This window comes from Bos mutus, chromosome 10 (genome assembly GCF_027580195.1).
Source record: "Bos mutus isolate GX-2022 chromosome 10, NWIPB_WYAK_1.1, whole genome shotgun sequence".
NCBI classification, from domain to species: domain Eukaryota; kingdom Metazoa; phylum Chordata; class Mammalia; order Artiodactyla; family Bovidae; genus Bos; species Bos mutus.
Window position 1 is genome coordinate 20,584,012 of NC_091626.1, and position 19,241 is coordinate 20,603,252.

Here is a 19,241-nt window from a genome sequence, read left to right on the forward strand (position 1 = left end):
ATTCTTCCTATAAATGCCTAGTGGGGCTCACCTATGAAGGGGCTGATATACTTTGTATGCAAACCCTGGTGGATTAGTTTTCTGATGATCATGTTATTTACCTCAGTTAACAAGATACTGTATTAATTTGTACCACTGAGTCACATTTCTTCAGCTCAAGGAACACACTCATCCTCAGAGTAATAGTTTGATAGAGAATGTACTCAGTCACTCAGTTGTGTCTGACTCTTTGTGACCCCATGGATCATAGCCCACCAGGTTCCTCTGTCCATAGGATTTTTCAGGCAACAGTACTGGAGTGGGTTGCCATTTCCTCTTCCAGGGGATCTTCCCAATCCAGGAATCCAACCCTCATCTCCTGCATCTCCTGCACTGGCAGGCAGATTCTTTACTACTGAGCCACCTGGCAAGCCCTTGATAGAGAATTGGAACAGGCACCTGAACACTGATTGCCTAAACTAAGCAGGAGATAGAGGCAAGAAAGGCTGGTTTATGTCATCATAAGTGTGTACTCAGACTAATGGGGTGGATTTGGAGGACACCCACTAGAGAGTTTCCTATAGAATGCTTCCTATGGGAGGAGAATAGTATGATCCAATGATTTTTTCCCATATCACCTCAACTTTTTTCTCTTTTCTACACGTCAACTTTCTTTTTTCCTACCCCATGTAATGATCCCAGTAAGCTGGGACTTTCATACTTACCTACTCTCTTCCTCACTCTCAAGTCCAAACAGGAGCAGAAACACTTTAAGATCTCCTTTTACAACATGACTTTTCCAAAGATTTCATTTCCTTTTAAATCTTGTCAATTGAAACCAAAATATTTTTCCCCAGCCATTCATTGGCTTGTTCAACTGGCTCGTGTGATAAAAAGGGTCTTCTAGGTAGATGGGTTTCTGCAGTCATTATTATCTTTAAAGTGAAGTGAAGTGAAGTCGCTCAGTCCTGTCCAACTCTTTGCGATCCCATGGATTGTAGTTTACCAGGCTTCTCTGTCCATGGGATTTTCCAGGCAAGAGTACTGGAGTGGGTTGCCATTTCCTTCTCCATATTATCTTTAAAGCACTCAGCAAAATCTGGCCCAGGACTTTCTGAAACATACTCCAGGCATTCACCTTTGAGCTTAAACACCCTGACCATCCACTCTAGTATTCTTGCCTGGAAAATCCCATGGACAAAGGAGCCAGGCAGGCTGTAGTTCTTGGGGTTGCAAAGGGTCTGACACCCCTGAGCTACTGAGCATGCACAGCACCCTGTTAGAAGTCTACCTCTGCTGAGCCCAGAGGCTTCACTATGTAACAGAGATTTTTGTATGTTCTTTGTTCAGGTTTAACTCCAGCTTCAAAGACACTCTTGAGTGACCAGGTCATTGTTTATAAAGTTGTGAAAGTGTTAGTCTCTCAGTTGTGTCCAACTCTGTGATCTCACGGACTGTAATCTGCCAGGCTCCTCTGTCCATAGAATTCTCCAGGCAAGAATACAGGAGTGGGTAGCCATTCTCTTCTCCAGGGGATCTTCCCGACCCAGGGATTGAACCTGGGTCTCCTGCATTGCAGGCAGATTCTTTACCATTTTTTAAAAAATTTAATTTATGTTATTTTTGGCTGCATCAGGTCTTAGTAGTGGCATGGAGGCTCAATAGTTGTGGCGTGCCAGCTTGGTTGCTCTGCAGCTTGTGGGATCTTAGTACCTGACTGAGGATTGAACCTCCATCCCCTGAGTTGGACGGCGGATGGATCCCTAATCACTGGACTGCCAGGAAAGTCCCAAGTTGACCATTTTTGTACCACCATCCAGAACTTTTTCATTTGATCTCCTAGACTTTTTGACACCATCACCTTTCTGGGAAGAAAGCAGTGTGTTGTGATTATGTCAGGACTCTCTCATCTTACACAAGGGGCAAAGCATTTTATAAAAGCCAACCGTCCACAGGGCACCATCAGTACCAGTGCCAATATCCTCCGAGATACACCTTTCATTTCCAGATACTGAACAAAATAGGAGATTTATCTTGGCTTTTGATGGTCTCAGGTACCACTTTGCAGTAGAAAATTTTTCTTGAATTTTACTGTTATTTACCCATTAATGAATGTTGTAGCATGACATTCATTGGTGAAAGCTGTCAACTTACCAACCTGGATACAGAAGAGGTTGTTTTCAGTTTATTACATAAAAACCTTTTTAGGATCATATGAGAAGTCATAAATACATCAATGTATCCTGCTACGGACAGTTTTCAGTGTCTTGTGTCGAGTCTGTCCATGTATTTTACTCACTATAATTTTACACGCTGTAATTAGGAGGTTTCCATATCTCTGGGACTTGTCCTTTTCAGGCAGTAAGTTTCCTACTCCATCACTTTCTTTCTGAGCTGTTTCACTGATTTTTTTTTTTTTTTTGGTAAATGAAAGATTTTCTGTTTGCTTTGAGATTCCAGTAGCCATTAGAAATATTCAGCCCTTTTCTGGGTCAAATGGCTGTAATTTATTGTTAAGTGGTTTTTCCATTTAGCTGGAGCTGTTGCTGCATTTGTAAGTTGTTCGCCTCAAACGAAGCATAGTGCACTAGGATGACTTGGATTATCAACATGTGTAAAATCCATTGTGGGGTAGTTTTCATCGTAAAGAGGAGTTTTTTTTTTTTTTCCCCCTTAGGCCATTTTTTTTGCAATGGTGCAGTGGAATGACTCAGAAGATTGTAATTCTTCATCATTTATCAGAATTGCCCATAGGGCTCAGCCTAGAACTCTCCTCTTCCATCTCACACCTTATCTTCAAAAATTGCCAGTAACATACAAATGCTAGTAAAGTATAAAACAGAATGAGAGAATTGCAAGAGACAGAAAAATCCACAGTACAATTCAGTTCTTTTTTTTTTTTTTTTAATGTTTATTTGGCCGCACTGAGTTTTAGATGTGGAATGCGGGATCTAGTTCCCTCACCAGCGATTGAACCCAGGCCCCCTGCATTGGGAGTGTGAAGTTTTAGCCAATGGACCACCAGAGAAGCCTCCTCAACCCCAGTTTTCTTTAATATATATAGGTACAATTCACTTCCAGGCTACATAATCCAAGTTTTGTGACATTTGTAACAGCAAACCTCTTGTAGGGCAGCTGGGGGACATGAAAACTTCCTTCTGATTTTTTGTTAGCCCTGTAGAGCTCCTTCCCCCCTGCCAGATGTTCAGCAGTGTGTCGGGGAAGGTTGGAGAGGTAAATCCAGAGGGCGAGGCTGACATCATCGGTTTGTGCGATACACAGTGCTAACCACCTGTCAATGTCCTTCTCTATCACAAATCCAAAACTGAGATGCGTTCAACCAAATGACCACATGACCACATGACCAAATGACCACAGTTCTACCCTCGCTGCCATAGGAGGTTTCAAAAGCACTCTAATTAAATTGCTAATGGAGCTGCTCTGTCACTGGCCATCACTGGCCGGTTTCAACATCACCCAATTTGCAAAGTTTAAGACACGTTTATGATTATTTTTCAGTCTTCATCTCTCTTGGACACTTGATGGAGAAACTCAAACTGAGAGGTTTATAAGTACGCTCAATTTTGCCAGCTTAATAAACAATGACACCCTATTTTGAAATGTCTCCAAAGACCCAGATAATGATCAATTTTAACTGAAATTATGAATTTCAGTTAGCTGGGAAGTCCCTTCCCTGATGTGACCAGAAAGAACTAGGTGTGTTTTGTCAGATCTCATGACCAGTCTGGGCTGCTCACTGGTGTAGCTAAGAGCTCCCACTAAGCGAAAGGACCCAGCAGGCTCTGCTGGGTGCTTCCCCCTTGGAATGGACCTCAGCTGGGCTACTATTTCTACTGCCACCAACACCCCTGCCACCTCTTGGTTTAACTTCCTTGTTCTGCCTTAAAGTGGCAACTGTCTCAATTATTCCCCTTCTCCCTTTTACCTCAGACACTTCAATCAGCCCTCTCAGAAAAGCACTTAAACTTTCAAGTGACAAAATAAAATTTAGTATCTGTTCCCAGAAGCCATAAAGGAACAGATTGAAAAATTTGTGTAAAAATTTGAACTTCTGTTTGGCAAAAGACAAGACAGACTGTGAAAGTGTAATTGCAGAACATATGATAAAATGGCTAATTGCCTTAATTTGCAAAATAACCCTCATGCAAATGAATGAGAGAAAGTAAAACAACTCAGAAGAATATAGGCAAGTTATAAGAACAGACAGTTCACAGGAAAAGTATAAATGGTTTATAAAATTATGGAAACATATTCATCTCATTCATATTTAAAAACATGGAGATCAAAACATCAATAATCTTTCAACTTTTAGATTGGAGAAAAAGAAAAGCTTCATAATATCCAGAGCTGGCAAAATTATGGGGAAGTAAGTACTTTTAGATGTTTTTTGATGGGGCTTTATTTTGTTGCAACTTATGGGAAAGCAGTTTGGTGATATCTATCAAATATTTAATTGTATGTATATTTTGACTGTGTGGATTGAGAAATTTCACTACTTGGGGTTTACATTGTGAATATGCTTGCTAAAATTTCCCCGAAATTTATGTGCAAAATGTTTGCAAGATATTGTTTAATAGCAATTTGAAGAGTGAACTTGTTTAATAGCAAACAACTTAAAAAGCAAATTTAAATATCTATTAGTAGGACACTTAAGTTGAAGGATATCAATATAGTATCGCTGTTAATAAAGGAGATAGGTTTGTAGGTGCTTAAAAGGATGTGTCCAAAATAGATTCTGAAGCAAAGAGAAAAAGGTAGAGAATAATGTGATAGAAATTAAAAAAAAAAATGTGCTAGTAAGTGATCCAGTATTTTTCTACAAAATGTGCAATACACACATTCACATTAGCAGCAGATGCCATGAAGAGAAAAACTATGGAGGAAGGAAGATTTTATTTTTCATTTCAAACCTCCCTGTTCTCTTTGAGGTTTTCCCTTTGTTTTGAGGGAACTTTGTTGTTTTTTAAAAAAACTTTTTATTTTATGTTGGAGTATAGTTGATTGACAAGGTTGTGATGGTTTGAGATGTACACCAAAGTGATTCAGTTATGCATATACATGTATCTATTCTTTTTCAAATTCTTTTCCCATTTAGCTTGTTACATAATACTGTGCTATACAATAGGTCCTTGTTGGTTATCCACTTTATTTATTTTTATTATTAATTAATTTTATTTTATTTTTAAAATATAAATAATTTGTTTCTGCATGAGGGCTTTCTTGAGGTGCTCAGACTTCTCGTTGTGGTGGCTTCTCTTGTTGCAAATCACAGACTCCAGGGTGCTTGGGCTTCCGTAGTTGCAACTCACGGGCTCAGTAGTTGTGATGCGTGGGCCATTTGTGATCCTCCTGGGCCAGGGACTGAACACGTGTTTCCTGCATTGGAAGGTGGATTCTTAACTGCTGGACCACCAGGGAAGTCCCTTGGCTTTGATTTTGTAGGTCTTTTTTTCCTTCTCTTCCTCTTTTGTTCTCTTCTCTTGTGGTTTGATGACCATCTTTAATGTCGTGTTTGGGTTGCTTTCTCTTTTGTGTGTGTGTCTATTGTAGTTTTGAGGTTTGCTGTTCCCATGAGGTTTTGATATAGCAGTCTATATGTGTGCAAGGTTATTTTAAGTTGCTAGTCTCATCCGTGCCTAGTGGCAATCCTTTAGCATTTGTTGAAAAGCTGGCTTGGTGGTGCTGAATTCTATTAGCTTTTGCTTGTCTGTAAAGCTTTTGATTTCTCAAAAAAATCTGAATGAGAGCCTTGCTGGGTAGAGTATTCTTGGTTGTAGCTTCTTTCCCTTTATCGCTTTAAACATATCATGCCACTCTGTTCTGGCCTGCAGAGTTTCCACTGAGAAATCAGTTGATAACCTTATGGAAGTCTCCTTGAATGTTCTTTGTCATTTTCCCCTTGTTGCTTTTAGTTTTTGTCAGTTTGATTACTACATGTCTCAGTGTGCTCTTCCTTGGGTTTATCCTACCTGGGACTCTCTGTGCTTCCTGGACTTGGGTGACCATTTCCTTTTCTACGATAGAGAAACTTTCAGCTATTATCTCTTCAAATAACTGCTCAGGTCCTTTCTCTCTCTCTCTTCTCCTCCTGGGACCCCTATAATGAGAATGTTGGTGAGTTTAATGTTGTCCCATAGGTCTTTGCCTCTTTCCCCTTACAGAAAACCATCCAGTTCAATGTATGTGCTTTCTTTCAGTTGTACGTGTTCTTGTAAGATGTTATTGTCTGTTGGGTATGGTATATTTATTTATATAAGTGATATGTGCTCTAGGTCTCATTATTTCCTTCCTGTTTTTACTTGGCGTGATGCATATTGCTCTGGTATGTGTAACTGTTGCTTCTAACTGTAGTACAGTACTCCTTCTTATTTTCCAATTGGGTCACCTCTAGCTCCTTACCACCACAAACAGTGGAATAAACCTTCTTAGGGATGTCATCCTGTGAATTTAAGTGGAATTTTTTTTGAAACATATATCCAGAAGTGGGGCTTGCTGGCCACGAAATGCAATGACATATAACTAAGAACTGTCTGATTGTTCTCTAGCCTTTTTGCACCAGTTCACACGCCCACCAACTGTATAAGAGGTCCTACTATCCCCACATCCCTGCCAATACTTGGTTGCCAATACTTGGTATTCTCAGCTTTATTATTTTTGCCAGCTTAGTAAAGTAATATCTTATTATTTTAAAAACTTTGCATTATTCTGATAAGTAGTGTGAGCTTCTCTTCACATGCTTGCCAGCTTTTTTTATTTCTCCTTCTGTAAATCATCTTTTCATTTCCTTTGCCCATTTATCTTTTGGGGTTCCTGTTTTTTAATCTTTTAAGAGTTCCTTGTATATGTTAGATATTCATTTAAAAAAATAAGTTTTAGATAGAACAAATAATGTTTAGTTTGTCATCTGTTTGTCAACTTTGATCATGATGTGCTTCAGTGAATACAATTTCTTAATTTGATGCAATTAACTTAATTAGCTTTGGCCTTATGATTTCTTCTTGTACTTTTCTTTAGAAGTCCTTCCTTGCCTCGTATGTCAGAAAGACATTAATCCACAATATTTACCATTAGCTTATAACCTTTTGCCTTGAGGTCTTTAATTTTTTGGAGCTCTCTGTACACGTTAGAAAGTAGGGAATTCAGTTTTATTTTTCTCCCTGTAGTGAATCAGTCTTTCCAGCATCTTCTTTTAAACAACATGTCCTTCCTTTGTCATTAAATTGTGATGCAATATTTACTGTATATCTAATTCTCATCTGTGGGTGTAAATTGTTTCTCAGTTCTTTGCTCCATTGTCCATTTTTTATTCTTATGCCCGTATCATACAGTATTTAATTTTTTTATCATGAGATATAACACAAAGACAAATAAGGCATAAATCTACCACTTAATGATTTTAAATGAACACCCAGCTAATTATTACTCAGGTTAAGAAATGGACCACTGCCAATAACCCAGAAGCTGCTGCATGTTGCTTGTCAGTCATGATGTCTTTCCACTATTCTTAAAGTAACTACCAATCCCAAAGTAACTACCATCCTAACACTTAATCATTCCCCTTCTTTAAAAACTACTTTATTCCATCCCACTGGCTTTCAAAGTCAGATTCCCTGGGTTTGAATCTGACTGTATCTTTGCTGGATCTCCAGGTTGGGAAGCCTGACGTGGGGCTCAGAACCTTCACACCACTGGGAGAACTTCTTTGGTATTATTGTTCTCGCTTGTGGGTCACTTATCTGGTGGATATGGGATTTCATTTTATCGTGATTGTGCCCTTCCTACCGTTTTGTTGCAGCTTCTCCTTTTTCTTTGAATGTGGGGTGTCTTTCTTTGGTGGGTTCCCGCATCCTCCTGTCGATGGTCGTTCAGCAGCGAGTTGTGATTACGGTGCTCTTGCAGGAGAAAATGAGCACCTGTCCTTCTACTCCACCATCTTTGGTGCAGCCACTGTGCAGAACAGTATGGAGGCTTCTTAAAAAACTAGAAATAGAGCTACTGCATGAGCCTGCAATCCCACTCCCAAGCGTATATCCAGAGAAAAACATAATCTGAAAGGATACATGCGCCCAAATGTTCATCGCAATGTTCACTGCATTGTTTGTAATAGCCAAGACGGGGAAGCAACCAAAATGTTCATTGACAAGGAATGGATATAGAAGATGTGTGACATACCTACAATGGAATATTATTCAGCCATTAAAAAGAATGAAATAATGCTATTTGCAGCAATAAGGATGGACCTAGAGACTGTCATACTGAATAAAGTAAGTCAAAGGAGAAATATCATTATGACATCCCTTATACGTGGAATCTGCAAAGAAATGATACAAATGAACTTACTTAAAAGCAGAAAGATACTCATAGCCTTAGAGAACAAATTCATGGTTGCTGGGAGGAAGGATGGGAGGAAGGGATACTTGGGGAATTTGTGATGAACATGTACATAACTGCTATATTTAAAATGGATAACCAATAAGGACCTACTGTATAGCATATGAAACTCTTCTCAATGTTACGTGGCAACCTAAATGGCAGACGAGTTTGGGGGAGAATGGATATATGTATTATGTATGGCTGAGTCCCTTTGCTGTTCACCTGAAACCATCACAACATTGTTAAGCAACTATACCTTAATACAAAATAAAAAGTAAAAAAATACTTTTTTCAGCAAACATGGCGCTGCGCGCAGTGCGGAGCGTGCGGGCCGCGGTCGGCAGCCTGCGCGCCATCTCTGCACCCAGCGCTCCCTGCTCGCCCCGGCCCTGGGAAGTGCGAGCGGATGCCGTCTGGGCGCTGCGCACCGGCCCTGCTCTGCTGTCAGTGTGGAAATTCACAGGAAAACACGAATGGGTAACAACAGAAAATGGTGTTGGAACAGTGGGAATCAGCAATTTTGCACGGGAAGCTTTGGGAGATGTTGTTTACTGTAGTCTGCCTGAAGTTGGGACAAAGTTGAACAAACAAGAGGAATTTGGTGCTTTGAAAAGTGTGAAAGCTGCTAGTGAACTCTATTCTCCTTTATCAGGAGAAGTAACTGAAATTAATAAGGCTCTAGCAGAAAATCCAGGACTTGTCAACAAGTCTTGTTATGAAGATGTTTGGCTGATCAAGATGACATTCAGTAACCCTTCAGAACTAGATGAACTAATGAGTGAAGAAGCATATGAGAAATACAAAAAATCTATTGAGGAGTGAAAATGGAACCCCTAAATTAACTACTTTGAAACAACTTAAAAAAATACTTTATTCAGCATGTATCTATAAACCCTATACTTAAGTTTTTCCTGTTTCTGAATTTACATTAATAGGATAGTACAGTATACATTATTTGATGTCTGGTTTATTTCATTCAGCACTACTTGTGAGAGTCATCCATGCTGTGTATAGCAGTAATTTATTGCTTTTAGTTTCTACATAGCTTTTTGTAGTAGTTTAAAGGAATACCCACAATTTTTCGCTACTCCCTGTACCCATGCCTTTTGCAATGTGAGTTTAAACCTCCTTTCATGAAAAGATGGAGTCTATTTTCCCTTCCCTTGAATCTGGGTTGGCACTGTGACTTATTTTGGCCAATAGAATGAGTGAAAGTGTTACTGGCTCATACTGCCCATGCTCCACAGGCCAATCAGTCAAGAGATGAGGTGTTTGGGCAAAGAATAGTAACTTTCTTTGGAAAGCCAGAGACTGAGAAGATGATGGACTAGTGTCCTAAAGAACCATGTTGCCCGGACTCTCTTTTATAGAACAAAGAAGGGAGGTGAAGAGGTAAAGAAAAAAGGGGATGGGTTGTTGCAAACATTTCCAGACGGGATGTGTTAATTTTCTCTTTCCTGCAGCCATTCACAGGTGATCCTGGTCAGAATGTTTCCTGCAAGCTTAAACGAAGGTGTTTTAGCTTAAACACTCAGGCATGGGAGGCAGGGTTCTCAGAGAGGGGGCACTAAGTAAAAGTTAATCGCTAAAAGGGATGTTGTCTATAGTTTCCCTATGCACAGAAGCTATGGGCAGCATCCTTTTAGTGATTAACTTGTAGCAAAAGCAGTAGAATACAAAGGTTAAAGTAAAAGAGACAGATCCAACGTGAAGTCAGATTTGTTCTTTCCTCGTACAAAAGTGACCATGTGCTAGTTCTGAGCTCTGGTCTCCAGAGTCCTTGTGTGTTTCTGATCTATGTATTAGGACCTCTGCCTCCATGTTCACAAGCCTGGGCTGGCCAACTAGAGCATCATATTGAAGGACCACAGCTGAGATAGCCTGGTTATCTGAGCTGAGGCCTCAAAGATGTGACCAAGAATCTGTTGACCTATTGTGGTCCCCTGGAGGACCTAGAAGACACTAGTTATACAAATGCAGTGAGGAATATGCTAGTGACAGTTGAGTGTTTCTACCAAGGACCCTGAAAGGATTTCACCAAACCTTTGTCACACTTCCCACTCCTTTACTCCTACTTCCTAGGATTACATACCAAATAAACTATCTGGGGACTTCCTTGGTGGTTCAGTGGTTAAGAATCTGCCTGCCAAGGCCAATGCAGGGGACATGGGTTTGATCCCTGGTCCAGGAAGATCTCACATGACATGGGGCACCTAAGCCTATGCGCCACAACTACTAAAGCCTGCATGCCTTAGAGCCTGCGCTCTGCAACAAGAGAAGCCACCAAAGTGAGAAGCCCACACACTGCAACGAAGACCCAGCATAGCCTGAATAAATAAATAAACGATTGGTACCAAGGTCTTTATCTCGGGGCCTTCTTTCAAGGGAACAAATTAAGATAACTTGGATTCAGGAGTGACCTAGCAAGTAGAGCTTCAGGTTGGGATTCTAGAATAACCACTGATATCCAGGGCCTGCTTGATGGTGACATGGGAGTGAAGTGGATCCCCAAAGTTGACCTTGAGGCAAGGATTTGTGTAAAAATGGTTTGTTAGGAAGCGTTCCCATGAAAGGAACACACCAGGGGAGATAGAAAGTAGGATCACCGCAACGTGGAGGCCAAACAGGAGTGCCTTATCAAGTTATATCCCACAGAGGGCAACTTCGTTGGCTCAGTGCTGTAGGGGACTTGACATTAGCATTTGAAGGTAACCTCAGGAGAAGGGTAGAGACTAGCAAGATACCTGCTCACTTGGAAATCAAGACGCTCCTCTCTCCTTCTCTGAAGTACTCAAATTGAGAACAGCCCCACTGAACGTCCAGCTGTAACTGGGTCCAAAGATGCTTCTCTGCAGGATGCCAAGAGAACTTGAGAATCTTCTCAAAATCCTCTGACTCATCTGAATTAAGTGATGCTTGCTGGTGATGCTTGAATGGTTTTCAGAATACTTAAAGATTTAGTAGCTTCAAGAACAGTTTTATCCTACAAATAAAGTGTGAGCTAGGAGCTCAGAAAAAAAATGTGTGGACTGAATTAAGATTCTGATAATGCTCATGTGCTTCTAGTTATAGTTGAATCAATATCTTCCTGGTGGGATGAGTGATGCTAGTAAGTGTTATTTATCTGATGATCAAAGGTGCTTAGAGAAGGAACTAGAGATATTTAGCAGAGAACAGAGCAGACCAAAGTGTGATGGGGATGAATGACAGAGCTGTGTTATCGTTTGAGGAGGTGTCATGGGGAAAAGAGAATTGACTTGATCAGTGGTGGTTCTCGGATTGCTATAAGACCAATGGGGAAGAGCTATGGGGAGACATTTTTCAGCTCAGTTTAAGAAAGTATTTTCAAATGCCCAGAGTAGCCCATAGATAAAATATACTGCCATAAGAAATAATGAATTCTTTAACATTAGAGTTATTCAGACACAGGATGAAAGATCATTTTGCAAGGGTATTGTGGAGGGAATTCAAACATCAAGTAGGGATTAAAGTTAGATAATATTCCCAATCCTGAAATATGATGATTCTTGTCCTTGATGAAAATAAAGGTGAACTTGCTGGAAAACCAAGAGAACTCTCAACAGCCAGGATCAGAGCACAAGTCAGATGAATAAATGCTTAGTGATGGGATGAAACTAATCACTGCTTCTAAACCAAGTCATCAGAAGAAAATGAACTACTATAATTGTAATGAGCCTTATTTATGACAGTTTTGCTGAAATCAAATAATCTGTGCTTCAGTTGAATTTAAGTGCAGTGACAATTTACTTAATGAGTCTTCTGGGAAGAAATTGTTCTTAGAATCAAGTGGCAAAAGTAGAAAGGAAACCATTTACAATGCTGAGATGTTCTTTTTAAAGCTTGACAGGATACTGTATAGTGTACCAACCCCCCCACATCTGTGTGCAGTTGTGTAGGCCAGAGACATCTCTAAATGTTTTCCATATCTTGAGTTCCCATGAAGATAAAACAGAGATTTAGAAAATTTGAGAAGTCAAAAAAGGATATACTACTGTAATCTACATGGCCACACATGGTGCCTATTTAGAGAGCTAAGCCCTAGCTCTGAGTTCACTCTGCACGTGTCTGCAGGAGTCTCTTGGATAAATATTTTTTGGAGAAATGGCTGGGTCATAAAGTAGGTATATATTTAACTTTCCAAGATTGGGGAACAATATCACACTCTTGATTACTATAGTTTTGAAATTAAGTAACATTTGTTCTCCAACGTTGTTCTTTTTCAAAGTTGTTTTGTTAATTCTCAGTCATTTGCATTTCCATATGAATTTTAGAATCAGTTTGTCAATTCCCAGAAAAAGCCAGCTGGGATTTTGATTGAGATTGTATTGAATTTATAAATTAATTTGGAGAGAATAACATCTAACAATATCGAGTCTTCCAATCAATGAACAAGGTGTATCTCATTTTATTTATGTCTTTTAAATTTTTTCGACGAAGTTTCAGTTTGTAGTTATCAATGGGCAGATCTTTCACATCCTTTGTGGAGACACTAAATTGCTGACTGTAACTGTGGGTTTGTCTACTTCTCATATTTCTACCAGTTTTTGCTTCATGTATTTGGAAGCACTGTTATTAAATGCATAAACATTTAGGGTTGTTAAGAGTTTATATGAATTGACACTTTTATTGTCATGAAATGACGTTCTTTATTCCTAGTAATATGCTTTACTTTGAAATCTGCTTTGATATCAATATAGCTCAAACTTTCTTTTGATTTGCTAGCATGGTGTATCTTTCTTCTCCCCATTTTCTTAGAACTTCTCTGTGTTTTTATATCTAGAATGCATTTCCTGTAGGCAGCAGACAGTTGTGTATTGCTTTTTTTTTAAAAAAAAATCCAATCTAATTGATCTTCAACTCTTAATTGGAATATTTAGACCATTTACATCTGAATTTGGACTATAGGTAAAATAATACTGGAATGAATATTTCAAATATTCAAATGCAGTTTGAATATCAGATCAGATCAGATCAGTTGCTCAGTCGTGTCCGACTCTTTACGATCCCATGAATCGCAGCATGCCAGGCCTCCCTGTCCATCACCAACTCCCGGAGTTCACTCAGACTCACGTCCATCGAGTCAGTGATGCCATCCAGCCATCTCATCCTCTGTCATCCCCTTCTCCTCCTGCCCCCAATCCCTCCCAGCATCAGAGTCTTTTCCAATGAGTCAACTCTTCGCATGAGGTGGCCAAAGTACTGGAGTTTCAGCTTTAGCATCATTCCTTCCAAAGAAATCCCAGGGCTGATCTCCCTCAGAATGGACTGGTTGGATCTCCTTGCAGTCCAAGGGACTCTCAAGAGTCTTCTCCAACACCACAGTTCAAAAGCATCAATTCTTCAGCGCTCAGCCTTCTTCACAGTCCAACTCTCACATCCATACATGACCATAGGAAAAACCATAGCCTTAACTAGACGAACCTTTGTTGGCAAAGTAATGTCTCTGCTTTTGAATATGCTATCTAGGTTGGTCATAACTTTCCTTCCAATTGAAATTCCAGTTTGAATATAAATTGTGCATTTGGGCAATGATATTGGGTAGATGTTAACATATTCTTCAAAATCATGGACAGTTTGTCATCTATCTCAGCTAAGGAATATTTAACTTGGACCAAATTTTCCTGTTGTCTTTCTCCTGCAGATTGCTCAAGAGAAAGTGACATATCTTTATATTTTAACCCTCCTATTTCTAGACTTAATGGGGTGCACTTCTGTTTTCATTTTTTATTGTAACATCAAGAAAAAGAACTTCCTTGTACATTGAAGTTTCTCAAGTTTGTAGATGAGTTTTATGGATTGCACTTAATTTGTCTGCTTTCTGGTGATAGAGAGAGTGGTTCTTCCTGTAACTCCAACTTGCTGCTGCTGCTGCTGGTAAGTCGCTTCAGTCCTGTCTGACTCTGTGCGACCCCATAGACGGCAGCCCACCAGGCTCCCCTGTCCCTGGGATTCTCCAGGCAAGAACACCGGAGTGGGTTGCCATTTCCTTCTCCAATGCATGAAAGTGAAAAGTGAAAGGGAAGTTGCTCAATCATGTCCGACTCTTCGCGACCCCGTGGACTGCAGCCTACCAGGCTCCTCCGTCCATGGGATTTTTCAGCAAGAGTACTGGAGTGGGGTGCCATCGCCTTCTCCGTAACTCCAACTTAGGTATCTTCAATTCAGACTGCAGGCATGAGTAGCTTTAAGAAGTTTTCCTCTGGAGAGCTGATTTCATCTCTGGTGTATAAGTTTATGTCAACTTCAACTGCCCAAGTGGCACTTCTCTGAATTGAGTGCATTGTCTTATCTTTATCTTTAGACTAACACCAAGAAGTGCGGGAAATGGTGGGAGGAGGGTGGAGTCAAATTGGAAGTGAGGTGGTGTGTGGTAGAGAATAGTCATAAAGAACACTGTGCACAGATTTGTGGAGCAACTTAATATGTCTCTGGGTCATCTAACTTAGAGCTTATTGAGCTTCTTGGATGTTCATGCTCATATCTTTTGTCAAATTTGGAAAAATTTTTAATCATTATTTAAAAAAATATTCTCTCTCTTCCTTTCTCTCTCATCTTCTTCTAAGATCCCCCTGGTCCATAAGTTGGACCACTTGATGTTGACCCACAGGCTCTGTCCACTTTTCTTCAATTTTTCTTCTGTTCCTCAGACTTGATAATTTCCATTGTCCTATCTTCAAGCTCACTGAGTCTTACTTTTGCCTGCTCAAATCTGCCTTTGAATCTCTCCAGTGAATTTTTCAGGTTATTGTTATTTTCAGCTCAAGAATTATTTTTTAAAGTTTTCTATCTCTTGATATTTTTATTTCACTCACCAATTGTTTTCCTGACTTTCTTCACATTTTCCTTTAGTTCTTTGAGCATCTTTAAGACAGTTATTTTAAGGTCTTTGTCTAGTATATCTGCCATCTTGGCTTTTCCAAGGTCAGTTTCTGCTGATTTTTTTCCCTTTGAATGGCTCATACTTTATTGTTTCTTTGTATGCCTTTTTTTTTTTTTTTTTGGTAGCTGAATACTGGATATTTGAATGTAATAATGTGGAAACTCTGAAAGTCAGATTCTCCCCTTTCCGCAAGGATTGCTAGTTAATTTTTTTAATTGTAAGTTGTCTCTGTGCTGAGGATCAGCCTGAGATGTAAACTTAAAGGTCTTCTTAGGTCTTTTCTGAGCCTTTGGCTTGCACAGTTGCTTTCTAAATTTCCTTATAGATACAGTTGTTTTTGAATGTCCTAGTCTTTAATGTCTGGCTCCAAAAAAAGGGAAAAAAAGCAAAAAACGAAGTGTGTGGGGGAGAGTGTCAGCCTTTTATTTATAAAAGCCATGTATTTATATGCTTATATAAATATATGCTTATATGTGTTATATATATATATATATATATATGCCGTGTGTTTTTATATATATATATATATATATATGCCGTGTGTTTTTTATATATATATATATATATATATATATATATATATATATATGTTGTGCTAAATAGCTTGTAGGATCTCATTTCCCCAAGCAGGGGCTGAACCCAGGCTATGGCAGTAAAAGCTCAGAATCCTAACCAATAGGCCACCAGAGAATTCCTGGTGGAGAGCACTCCCTCACCTTTTAAATTCTCCCAGAAACCTGTTCAGTCAGAAAGGGAGAGGTTTGTGATAATGGGAGGAGGTGCAATCACAATGACTGTTTGCCTCTTGGTCTGCGCTTCTGTGATCGGAAGCAGCAATCAGATCACTGGTCCCTGATATTTGGAGGATAGCGTCCTTTTTGCTCACACTGGCTCCTGGAAGCTGTAGGCAAGCTCCTCTAGGAACAAATGCACAGCTACCTACCTACCAGGTGGTTAGGGTAGGAGATTGGTAATTGCTTCTGTGCTAAGAACTGAAATTGACTGAATTAACTGCAATTACTATCCAAGTCTTCCCCTGGAAGTTGCAAGCCTTCCATAAACTCCAGAGTTCCAAAATAGTTACATCAGACAGATTCTGCTGGTGCAGTTGTTATTTAGATGGGCAGACAGATTCCTGGTCCTTCCTATTCTGCCATCTTCCAGATTCCTCGCTGTTTACACAGTTTTATAGGCTGCGGATACCTCTAGGAAATTTCTGTGAATCCAAGAACAAAATCAGAAAATAGAGATTCAGAAAAGATGTGAAGACATCATTGTTGACCTTCAGGGCTTCTGGCATCTCATTCTCTGTCCCTGCTGTGTATCACCTCTCTAGGGTTACCTCCTCCTTAGCTTTTAAGTACTCGGTACCATCTTGTTCATTATCTCCTTCCCTAATAACCTTAGAAAGGGTTTGATGTTAGTCATTTACATAAATTCTTACTTTTCTTTGCTTCTTTTCAAACTTGATGATCTCTCTTCAACTTTAAGCAACAACTGTCCTGATATCTAACTCTTCAAACAATCAAAAGTAATCTGATTCCAACTATATGTGCTTTATTATAAATAATAATTGACTTACTATTCTTTAGGGTAAAGATTTTCAGCCGCGGTGCTGCTTCAATGAGACTTTTGCATTTTTAGCCTTTTGTTTATAAATGTGAGATGAAAGGTTTTGTCCCCAGTTTAGTTTGGATTCCATCAAAAGCAGATCCTCAGACTAAAATTTGGGTGTAAGTAGTTTCCTCAGGAAACAAATCAGAGGAGAATAGTAAGAGAAGGAGGAATGAGACAGGGAAGGGAGAAGAGCCAGGAAAGTGTGTGTTTAAGAGCAAGTTACTCCTTTTTCTGAAGATTCTTTTTTTTTTTTTTTAATTTTAAATGTATTTATCACCGACTCGATGGACGTGAGTTTGAGTGAACTCTGGGAGATGGTGATGGACAGGGAGGCCTGGCATGCTGCAATTCATGGGGTCTCAAAGAGTCGGACACGACTGAGCAACTGATCTGATCTGATCTGATCTGGTTTTTTAATTGAAGGATAATTGTTTTACAGAATTTTGTTGGTTTCTGCCAAACATCAGCATGAATCAGCCATAGGTATACATATGTCCCCTCCCTCTTTGAACCTCCCTCTCATCTCCCTCCCCATCCCACCCCTCTAGGTTGTTAGGGAGCCGGTGAGTTCCCTGAGTTATACAACAAATTCCCATGGCTATCTATTTTACATATGGTAATGTAAGTTTCCATGTTACTCTCTCCATCCATCCCACCCTCTCCTTCCTCCCCCCAACCCCTGTGTCCATAAGTCTGTTCTCTATGTCTGTGTCTCCACGGAAAAGCAAATTACTCTTAAGCTGTGGGCTAGTGCCCACTGCTGGGCACACTCTGAGACACATTCCAGAACACATTCCAGCAGTGTCCCACCAAGTGACAAGCAGCTGGGGTAATGATCTTCCAACTCACATCCCTTATTAGGGTGGGCAGCTCTGCAGACACTAACTGCTTTCTTGTGCAGAGTCACACTACTGTGACCAGAGAAAGCCCTTAGGGAGGGAGACACAGGTGTTTGAGTTTGAAGTGTTCAGTATGTATGGGAGTTGTCCATTGAAGATGCTTGCGAGTTCAGTGTGGGCCGAGGGGATATGGGTGGGATACCCATAAGGTCTGCTGTCCCTGACTTTCAGGTACTAAATATCTAAATTCATTGTATGAAAGATCATAGTTACTGCTCTGGCACATGTCTGTGGAATGCTGAGTTGTATGAATACAGATAGCTTAGGATGGGCATCTGGGCAAGAATGAGGATCCTAAGAGCTGGTCTCACTCCTTGACACCTCCGGCTCTGTTGCGTCTGTTTCTGTTGTGCCAAGGCCTGGGGTTCAATTATTGCTTATGGACTAGCTCTGTGTTTTCAGAGCATTTTCCTTCAGTCTCTCTAAATGTTGGCTTCCTTAACCATAGAATTAATTAGAGACACAAACATCGGGCTCATAGAGATGTTTAGGAGATAATCTACATGAAGCATTTTCCGGTGTGCTCAAAATGCATTTTCCCCCTTCCTTATAGCCCTCTCTCTTCCTATCTTTAGCTCCTTCCCCTTTCCTAGACTCTCAAGCACATATTTTATTTTCTGGCAAAGCTGACATTATTTTAGCTGGTTTCAATGGTAGTTTCATACCCCAAGCCCTCTTTTCTGCTGTCCTTTATTATTTCTGGCAGTGAAGGTTTTGAAGTAGAGTGTGTATTTGGAGCACAGGCTTATCATTAATAGAGGCATTCTAACACAGAATCACATGGAGCTGTCACATCAAGAGGCAAGCCTGAGCTCTGAGCTCACGTCCCTCCGAGGTTGGGGGAGAAGCCAGCTACCATGATGTTCTTGCTGGTGATCCAGCTGGCCTCTGGAGATCACAGGAAGGACACAGGTTCTGCACAGTCCCCAGGCCACCCAACTCTGCATGAAAAGATGAGGTGGGGCTGAGAGTGATGACACCTCCCCACGAGCCCTGGGCTCCTCTGGGATGCTGTGAAGTTGACCCCCGTGGGGATGAGTGGAGGGCTGCAAATGGAGACATGACTCCGCAGGGACTTCTCCTCATCCCAGGGCTTGGTGAGTCATCAGATCCCAGAAAGCGGAATGGGTAACAGCCTGCAGAGAGATGGTATATGGTCTTTTGTCCATCATGAAGTTTCTGGGATCATGTTAATCCAAATCTACAAAGGACACTGCCTCACTCACAGCATGCCTCTGTATTTCATGGAGTTTCTTTATGTGAGGCAGAAGGCTGAGCCCTCAAATAGCTAAAGAAGAAGTCAAAAGTTCACCGCTGCTTATACAGATGGAGTCACATGGGCTCCACATCATACAGGCCTGTGTCTTTGTGAAAGGGCTGATGAGGGACACTCTGAGCTGGTCCTTCACAAAGGACTAAAGTCCTGATTCTACTGTTGATCCCAAAGGCTG

The 19,241-nt window shown here is 40.4% G+C and overlaps 1 non-coding gene across 1 annotated transcript; it reads left to right on the forward strand.

The window, feature by feature from the left end:
• The first annotated feature begins 8,673 nt into the window (after nucleotides 1–8,673).
• Nucleotides 8,674–9,195, forward strand: LOC102288318 (glycine cleavage system H protein, mitochondrial). The gene has a single exon (XR_001351769.2). It is a non-coding gene; the product is annotated as a glycine cleavage system H protein, mitochondrial (transcript).
• The last annotated feature ends 10,046 nt before the right edge of the window (nucleotides 9,196–19,241 follow it).